This window comes from Glandiceps talaboti, chromosome 17, assembly GCF_964340395.1.
Source record: "Glandiceps talaboti chromosome 17, keGlaTala1.1, whole genome shotgun sequence".
Lineage (NCBI taxonomy): Eukaryota > Metazoa > Hemichordata > Enteropneusta > Spengelidae > Glandiceps > Glandiceps talaboti.
This window is the reverse complement of record NC_135565.1, coordinates 18053182-18062208: the sequence shown is the minus strand read 5'-3', so window position 1 is coordinate 18062208 and position 9027 is coordinate 18053182. Positions and strand designations below refer to the sequence as shown.

At 37.1% G+C, this 9027-nt stretch overlaps 1 long non-coding RNA gene across 2 annotated transcripts in view; it reads left to right on the top strand.

Moving 5' to 3' along the window:
• Window positions 1-7167, top strand: part of LOC144447912 (uncharacterized) — a 24692-nt gene extending 17525 nt beyond the window's left edge. Inside the window, exons 1-3 of one of the 2 annotated variants that reach the window (XR_013482070.1) lie at window positions 2855-2940; window positions 5531-5940; window positions 6734-7167. This is a non-coding gene — a long non-coding RNA (uncharacterized LOC144447912). Of the gene's footprint in view, window positions 1-2854; window positions 2941-5530; window positions 5941-6733 lie in introns of those variants that run through there. The other variant, XR_013482069.1, reaches the window with a different exon arrangement.
• The last annotated feature ends 1860 nt before the right edge of the window (window positions 7168-9027 follow it).

Below are 9027 nucleotides of genomic sequence, written 5' to 3'. Positions count from 1 at the left end.
TATCGCGATTCATTTCACTGATCACAACACTCAAATTGCCATATACAGTTATATATATATATACTTTATAAAGTTGCCGTTGGTGACGCTCCGACTGTCTACGCTAAGCGTGCGTAATGAGCGTACGTACAAACGTACGCTATCCCTATAGTGGTCTGAGATTATCCGAGCGCCACCAACGACTAATTCACTTTTCACAATGCAGATTCCAGTAACGGTACATTAGGAAGAACACATATTCAATGTACATGATACATTTGTCCATATGTGAATAAAATGCCAATACCATGACAAATAGCTGCTGGGCTAGGAGTAACTAGGATTACCACTATCTTCGAACAAGATTATTAAAACTCACAGAAACTTTCTCGGAAAATATTTGTGAGGACTACTGACACATTTCGAAAACAATCAATCGTGACGTAAACAAAGCAAACTCTTTATTCTACTTCTCTGGATACCCATAACACACAGTCACGTGTAAGCTTAGACTCTCTCACAGTCCTCGTAGCATCAATTCGCTGAAAGGGTTGTTTTGTATGTACCGATATCTACTGCTTCATTGTACTGTGGGCCATCATCGAATACATAGGGCTTATCATTTGTTGATGTGTTACTGCGATGGGGCATTGCAATAACACTGAGTCGCAGTAACATGTCAACAAATGATTAGCCCTATGTAGTCGATGAGGGCCCACAGTACAAGTATGCAGAAGATATCGGTACACACAAAACAGTTAATAGCGATGCTCCCGAGAGCAAGTGAGCTAATATTCTATTCAAGGACGGTCATGATACAAAATAATGGGATTATTAGGTATTTACGAACATTAAAAAAATACCATCACCGGTGTTTGCTCCCGTTTGTGTATCATGAGCAACCTTGAACAGAATATTAGCTCACAACTGACTGTGCCACGGTACATGATAACGTAACTAAAACGTACGTACCACAAAGCGGATATCAATACCGTAAAGAAATGATGTGCTAATCATATGCAAAGCATTAGATATTAGATTAAGATAACAAAGACATCACGTGACATATGAGTAATATGCGTATTACGTAATATTTGTTTTCTTTCATATACAGAAACTCTACCATTTGTTTTAATTACTATCAAAGGAAACTGAATGAAACCATAGTATCTCCCTCCCCTTAACATTTCATGTGATTATACCTGTATTAGGATTCATAAATAGTGTAGTTTTCCATTCCATAATATTCCATCTTTTCCTAGAGTATAAAGTTTACAGTTTGAAGAGTAGCATTGTTCATATATAGCGGCCACACCCTATAGGAGGAGGGTCTATGGATAGTTTATTTGCAATGAAGGCCACAGGCCCAAAGAGCTTATACAACACAAAATATACAGTTCAGAAATTATAATGAAGCAGAGTATGAAACTTGGGTTTTCATTTTGAAAGAATAATAAGTGAAACATGTCAACTCAGTGACATTTTGTGAGCTTACCAGTGATATAAATTTATCACATGAAGGGTTTTCGTAAAACCAGCTCCTCCTCAATTACAGAAACGAGTATCATTTCTTAGCATTCTGTTCTCGTTATAATGAATTGAGAAGGAAATTCCTCCAAAAATTTGATTATAGCCAATAATAGTAACGAATTGCGGTTAAGAAAATCAAAATACTCACCTGTTTTTGTTTCTGTTGTTAAACTACAAATCGACAATGTTGAGAAGAGTGCTGTCTTGAGAGTCTCGGCTAAGAATGTTTGGACCACACGTCGTTGGTAATATTTATATGTTGCTTATTACCTCCAGTGTCATGTTTTGATTGGTTGATGCTACGATACCGCCAAGATTGTAAAGATTGGGTGATGAAATTTATGAATAATTATTAACTTGTCAGATTTAATTTGAAAAATACTACAAACAACTTGGACCCTTCGGGTTTTGTTGTTACATAATCTCGCACAACTCGGAGATATCGCGTGAGTTAAAAATCAATCATTAACACTGAAAGCTGAACATATCATCATTTTGGTAGCTACTGGTGAAATTTGAAGTGGTATTGTTATGAAGACCTTATGTGTAAAACAAAGGAACGGTTAGTGACTGAGTTCTCGGTAATATGGTTAACACAAATAAAAGCTTTTAAGTCACTGACGGTGACTTCAAACAATTACGGTTGCCATGGTAATACTACAACCAAATCAAAACAAAGACATAGACTAAAGTGTGCAGTCGAACATTTCAGGTAAAATTTTCAAGAAAATGGTTACAACTTAGTTTAAACATTCTTCGAGGTTGTCTCCTAACATGGCAAGTCCGTACTCTCTAGACTCTGCGTTATCGGCCATACTCAGACATGCAGTTTTACCCATGGAGGTATAATGAGATTCCATGGTTTACCATATCATAAACAGTATAATTAACATCAATAAACCTGGCTGAATATAGCTGTACGTGTCCTATGAACTGTGAACTATGAACTATTCTATAGGTCATGTGGCTTCTTGAGAACGTGTATGTCTTGAGTTATGCCCTAGAACTGTTGAAGTATATATTCTGTTCGTATCACGGTGTGTACGTTGTGAGCTTATTTTTATTTTTATTTTTTATTTTAATACTTCCAAAAGACAATGTATTCATTAGCCTATACCCCATGCGGGTTTGATTTCTTTTTTTTACATTCGTACGCGTCTTTCCAGGCTAACACTTTGTCTGGTTTCAGCACAGGTGCTCGTGAATTGAAGTTGTTAGGTCACGTGGCAGAGAACGACGGAAATATGGAGAACTACGACAGTGGGACCTTCAGGCCGAACATCGAGCCTGTTACATAGGAAGAAATAACAGCCCTGGTTTGCGAGAATGAGACCACGTTGACATCCAAAGTACGACGATGTGGTTATTTCAAACGCACTGAAGAAAACATATTTATATATAAATATTTTGACCACAGATATTCTACGTAACGTGAGTGAATACTCCTCACCCCACCTCCACCCCATTGACCTTAATTCTACATAAATTTAAGGAGCAGTACAGCACTCATTTTTGTGCTTGAACTTTACTCTCGACTTGAAGTTGTCCGTTAGCTGCTTTTCTTAATTAAATGCTGAGTACATAAATACTTAAACAAGGTTAATTTCCGTTCAGTTTGTAAGAATGACTGCAACACTCTATAAAGTTATATGTATTTTTTATTTACATAGTCATACTTGGTAAGAAACGAGAAAAATTGGAGTGTATTAAGTTTTCCCGATATCAAAATGGTGATCCCATGAGTCGAACACCGAAAATACCCGAAAATAAACGAATTGAACCGATCGCGGGGTAAACAAAGAAATCGAGCAGTATTCACTATATCAGATTTTAATCAGATTGTTGAATCGTGAACGACTTCTGTTTATATCGGTTAAATATAAATTATGACTACAAGTCATCTTGACGTTGTTCACGATGTCCATTCGATGTATGGTCATTGTTGAACATTAGGATTATATACCGTAAGGTGAACAAACATGTGACGTCATAGAGAATGACGTCACGGAATACATGCATGTATCTATCAAATCTTCTTGGGCGTCAGAGTGGTTGTTATCCAGGGTTGTGTGTGACGTGAGGTTGTTGTTCGTATCACTGTACTGATACTATATTATGCTATTCTACAGTTCTTCAAAATCATAAGTTTGTGTGTTGTCACATACGGGTGGTGGTGGTGGTGGTGGTGTTGGTGGTGGTGGTGGTGGTGGTGGTGGTGGTGGTGGTGGTGCAAATCGCAATGATATCATATAGTAACGAGTCTAACTATAAGACTAGTATATGCTATCAATATTCATTCTCGCAAACCAGAGCTACACCGTTCCAAATGAAGTGGGACGGCTCACGGTGCCGTAAAACAAGCCGTGGTTTGCGACGATGTAAATATTACTATCAGTTGACTATTGGTTTCTATAGAGTGTCTGTTTGATGACATCCCCAAGTATCCCCACTTTTGTGTAAGGTGTGAACTAACTTTTATCTCAAGGTCAGAACTTAAATGTAAACACCTGTGTGAGTTTGTGTATCAAAGGTCAATGGGTCACACTGATTTCAATATTATGGCGGATATATTTAATTTACATTAACATGGAATGACCGTGAAATTTAAATCAATATCTCGAATCTACATAACATAATTATTTGTTTGTTAATCGATGGATTTTGAAGAAGAAATTATTAATTGTTTTCAATTTTTGAACGCTATGATACGAAGAGTAAGTGTATGCATGGCGATAGGCGAACACTATATTACGTAACTTGATATATTGATGAACGATAATTTGGTTGTTATAGTAACCATGGACGTTCAAAGTCGTTGGCCGGTAAACTGCGCAAAGAATGAGTGGTACAAAAAGTGGCGGGAAATGAGAGCACGACACTGTAAAAATATGGTCACGGAGTCATCAATACAATGTAGTTATAATTGATAACGTGTGGGATTTACTAGTACATAGACGAAACTGTTGAGAAGCTGGGTTGTATTGTCATCGGTGTGATATACACATTTTCTATTTATTCAGTATCACATCATGTCTGGTTGAGGTTGTTCATGCAAGTGTATATTATGTTTTTCAACTTTCATGTCCAATTTTGTCATTTTACCAGTACGCCAAAAGAAATTGACAAGTCCATAGTGATGGTGTAGACACATCTGGATATTTTTGTTCTATGAATACGAACAATATGCACAATCGGAGTAAAAGGTAGACAACCGGAAAAACTATTTACAAGAACCCACTCGTATGTGCGGCCGACCACCACCCATTCCCGGATCCCGCACGCCATGCACTCTCAAAGTCCTTGTATTGCGCCACCAACGGTCACCAGCCGCACACAATTACATCCATGTATGACATAGATTTTGGCCAGAAAACCTCATTTCACCGATCCCCGAAGTTGGCATTAACAGCAAAAAAAACCTCTCCACTGGGTATACAATGTATACGGTCCTGCAACTTTTGCTTCTACAATATTGTTGCCGTACCCCCCACCCCACCTTTCGGGTCATTTGTCCTGTTTACGTCATGCAACAGAAAAAATTTGATTTCACTCCAAATTCAATATTATTAGTCACAAGCACGATTTGACATTTTGAATTAACAAAACAATTAATCAAAATGCCTGACAAATATGTTTGATTTGATATTGATCTAGATATCAAACAACCTGTCACTAGTGTGACTCAAGGCAAACAAGAAATGTTGACATTTTCACAACCTATTTCGCCTACATTGTCATGAATGTTTGTCTCTCGTCAATACGTAGATTCGTTCGACATTCAAAGATCGCATTACTAATGCTAGAACCATGCAGATGATAAATATGACAATGATATGTCCAGTACAGTGATTACAGTCACCCACTCGTTGCCACATCGTACCCCTCCTATTCCTGGCCAATGAAATCGTGTTTTATGAATGCATCAAAGATTGCTATATTCTGCCAATATTTTGTAAATTATTAGAAGAAGTCATTATAATCTTATGACCCGGTGTAATAGAAATAATTTCTTCCTTTGCAGACGTGTCCACTGTAGGTTTACCGGTGACGACCTGATCAAGAGATGTTGGGGAGCAAATTTAAAGTAACGGTCAACTCAAAGTTTGTTCAGCGAAAGGTCGTTGTTTGGAATATTTCACTATTCAACCGGTAACCTACCGCTACTTATAATCAACAGCTACGGTATAAAGCTATGTGTTGAATGATATCGATGGTCAATATTCCAGCCTGAGTCTACCACACCAACCACGAAATGGTTGAGTCCAGTAACCTGGCAATATTGTATAAAGTAAAAACAGTACATTCCCTGCATTGTCGCATTATCTGCTTTGAGTCTGGTGGATTCACATTATTATCTCGACTTTATAAATCTGAAATAACGTGACTCGGCGATAGAATTACATTTCCAAACACCTGTTGTTGCCGTGATAGGTAAGTACTAATTAAAATGTTGTATACGTTTCCAGAAAATATCGTGACTGTTTGGAGAATTTGGGGTACATGGTTTTGTACTGAAGTATATCCACAGTTAATGTGTTCCTTAAAAATACCACAGACAAACAATAAATAGTGAACTTTAGGAATTCGTATCTACGAGTAGTTGACTAACAGGTGGATTCGTCAATAGTCTGTAAAAATTTTCCAAAATATTTAGTGAAAGGTTTTTGTTATGTTGTGGGTAATAATAGCGACCAACTCTGAGTTTCTTAATTAGCTTGTCTAACTGAGTGATCACACCACGTCGTCCTCAGTAATACATCTAATACTGTGTTATAAAGGATATTGATATGTTGTGACGTGTCATTTGTTGTTGATTAACGTGTTATCTTCTATCATTACCGTCATTACTAAAATGTTTTACAGAAATCAGCACCGATTTCAAGATTGATATTCAGCTTTTCAAGACTCGTCAGTTGACCAATATTGACATGTGGATGTTTCAAATCAATTTCCTATATTTACACTTGTCGTGTATAAATTTAACATTTTCGAAAACTACTGTCTTTCTCTCCACCTGAGCTTTGACAGCTCAAAAATAGCGCAACAATGTATCTTTTATAATTTCTGTACTGTTCTGTTGTAGTTTCTGATCGCTTCCTCTTGTATTTTGTTACAAGGTAATTGTTTTTAAAAAGTTGTTTTCACGACTGGTTACCACAAACCGAATTTCTGTATCAAAATGGTGTACAAGTAGTGACACAACGAATTGTATTCTCATACACAGACATGTACCGTAGAGGGCCAAATCCACCAGGACCTGCAGGGGGGCCAGGAAGAGGACCAAACCCACCAGGACCTGCAGGAGGGCCAGGAAGAGGACCAAACCCACCGGGACCAGTTGGTGGGCCAGGAAGAGGACCGAACCCACCAGGACCTGCAGGAGGGCCAGGAAGAGGACCAAACCCACCGGGGCCAGTTGGCGGGCCAGGTAGAGGACCAAATCCACCAGGACCTGCAGGGGGTCCTGGTCGTGGATATAATCCCCCAGGACCAGCAGGAGGCCCGGGAAGATTCTGAGTTTTTTACGTACGCTGACATCGGTCGTCTTTCCACCCTTGTTGGCTCATTGTTTATGTTATTCATCTATTGTATTTGAAGTAATCTTTATACTGTATTACTTTTAACACACTGACTGGACGATGTATGTCTACAACTGACTGGAGGGAATAATAAAACTGATTTATACTGCTTTCCATTGCCAGTCTACTTATTTCAAATCAGTGTCGGTATCCTACAGTTTTTGTCATATCACATATGCGGACAGAGTCCTTATCGTTGAATGTATATGCGAAGAATTGGCAAGGTAAAACCAAACGAATTTTTTAAAGAATTATCGTGATCGGGCATACCTTATCCAAGTAAATCGGCTTGGACAGATGTGGGATATTTTACTTGAAATTCCTTTCATGCTAGCCTTTACCATGTCTTTGATTTTGACAAATTATTTGCTATAAATAGGTCAGACCGTGTCAAATGGGGTCAAAGGTCAATAATATTGCAGAGTGTCGTAAAGCCGGCTTCCCATTGTTAGTGACTCAACGCAATCAACAGACAGAAGAATAAATAAAACGACATTTAAATCAAAACAATTTCATTATGCTGTATATTGTCGATTAAATCACCAAAGGATAACCAGAAAGTTTACATGTACAATATTTGGACAATACAGTAATTGTCAACATTGATAAATTGTCTGTATAAATATACTTCACAATAACGTCTTGTTTAAAAGGTATAATGATATCTTTTACTTGAACATCTCAAATCATATACATTGTATTCCCGCCTAAATATGACAATAGTTTTGAAAATGTTTGCTGCAGTAAATACATTGACACACTCCTGAGAGTGACCGCTGATATGTATGTAATGGGAAAGTCAAAATCCACGACATTATTGGAATAAATTTTACCTCTTTGACCTTCCATCATAATTAATTCTGACAAAAATTTAACAGCCAAATAATAACGTTAATAGAGATTATCAGACATAAATTTAGGTTGTATTATATTATACGCGGAGATATTAAAACAATAAATTTACTGTTTCCCTGACAGGCTATAATGATATATTGCTAACTCATTGAATACCCATATCGACTTAGACTGTAAGATAGCGTCACTGGGGAGTGGTCGCTTGTAATTTCTTCTCTCCAACTAGGCTGGCTGTAGCGCTAATAATGTATGGTAAAATGTGCAGGGCAGACGACCTGATTTAGAGGCGGCTTTAAGTATTTATGTTTCTCGAGCGATCAAATATTTCTTGACTTTTTAAATGACGCCCTCTATGGCCTCTATCTTAATCTCAAATGAATGATATGCATTACTCAGGGAAAGGTATTGACATATGTCATGCAATATTTGATAAAAATACGATATATTCACTCTAAATATATAGTTAATTCTTAGCCAGTTTTTAAAGGCTATCCGAATGATTACCAGTACCACTAGCTAGAGTCTGTTTATATACAATATGTAAATGAGTACAAGGCCACTCTGTAAATGTTACTGAAGTACTGCACTGCACTGGATACCTATTCAATAACCTAGAAAGTAAAAAGAATATCTAAGGGTATATTATTAATAGTTCCTATATCATAGGTTTCTAGTCCAAGTCTTAAATAACTAAATAACTTAGTAAAAAAGTTATACAACGATATAAACCCTGTCATTCCAAATGAACACCATTGACATAATAATTAAATAATTAAATCATTTAGTCGACAATGTTGTGAGATTGATCAAATTTTCGAAGTTTAAAGTGATTTCCATCCACAAACCACAGGGGCACGTATCATTGATTAGATTGCCGTTTTCGTAGGAAAATATCGTACGAATTCTGCTGCTACAAATATCAATCTCTATACTGTACTAGTAGAAATATTTTCTCCTTACAGGTAGGAATATATAGTCAAAAGGTTGTTATAATAATTTTATTTCGATTGAAAACAACAATCTATGAAATATTACACGCCCCTATGCCAAAAACACCCCCGACCAGGTTGAGTTCATAAATATT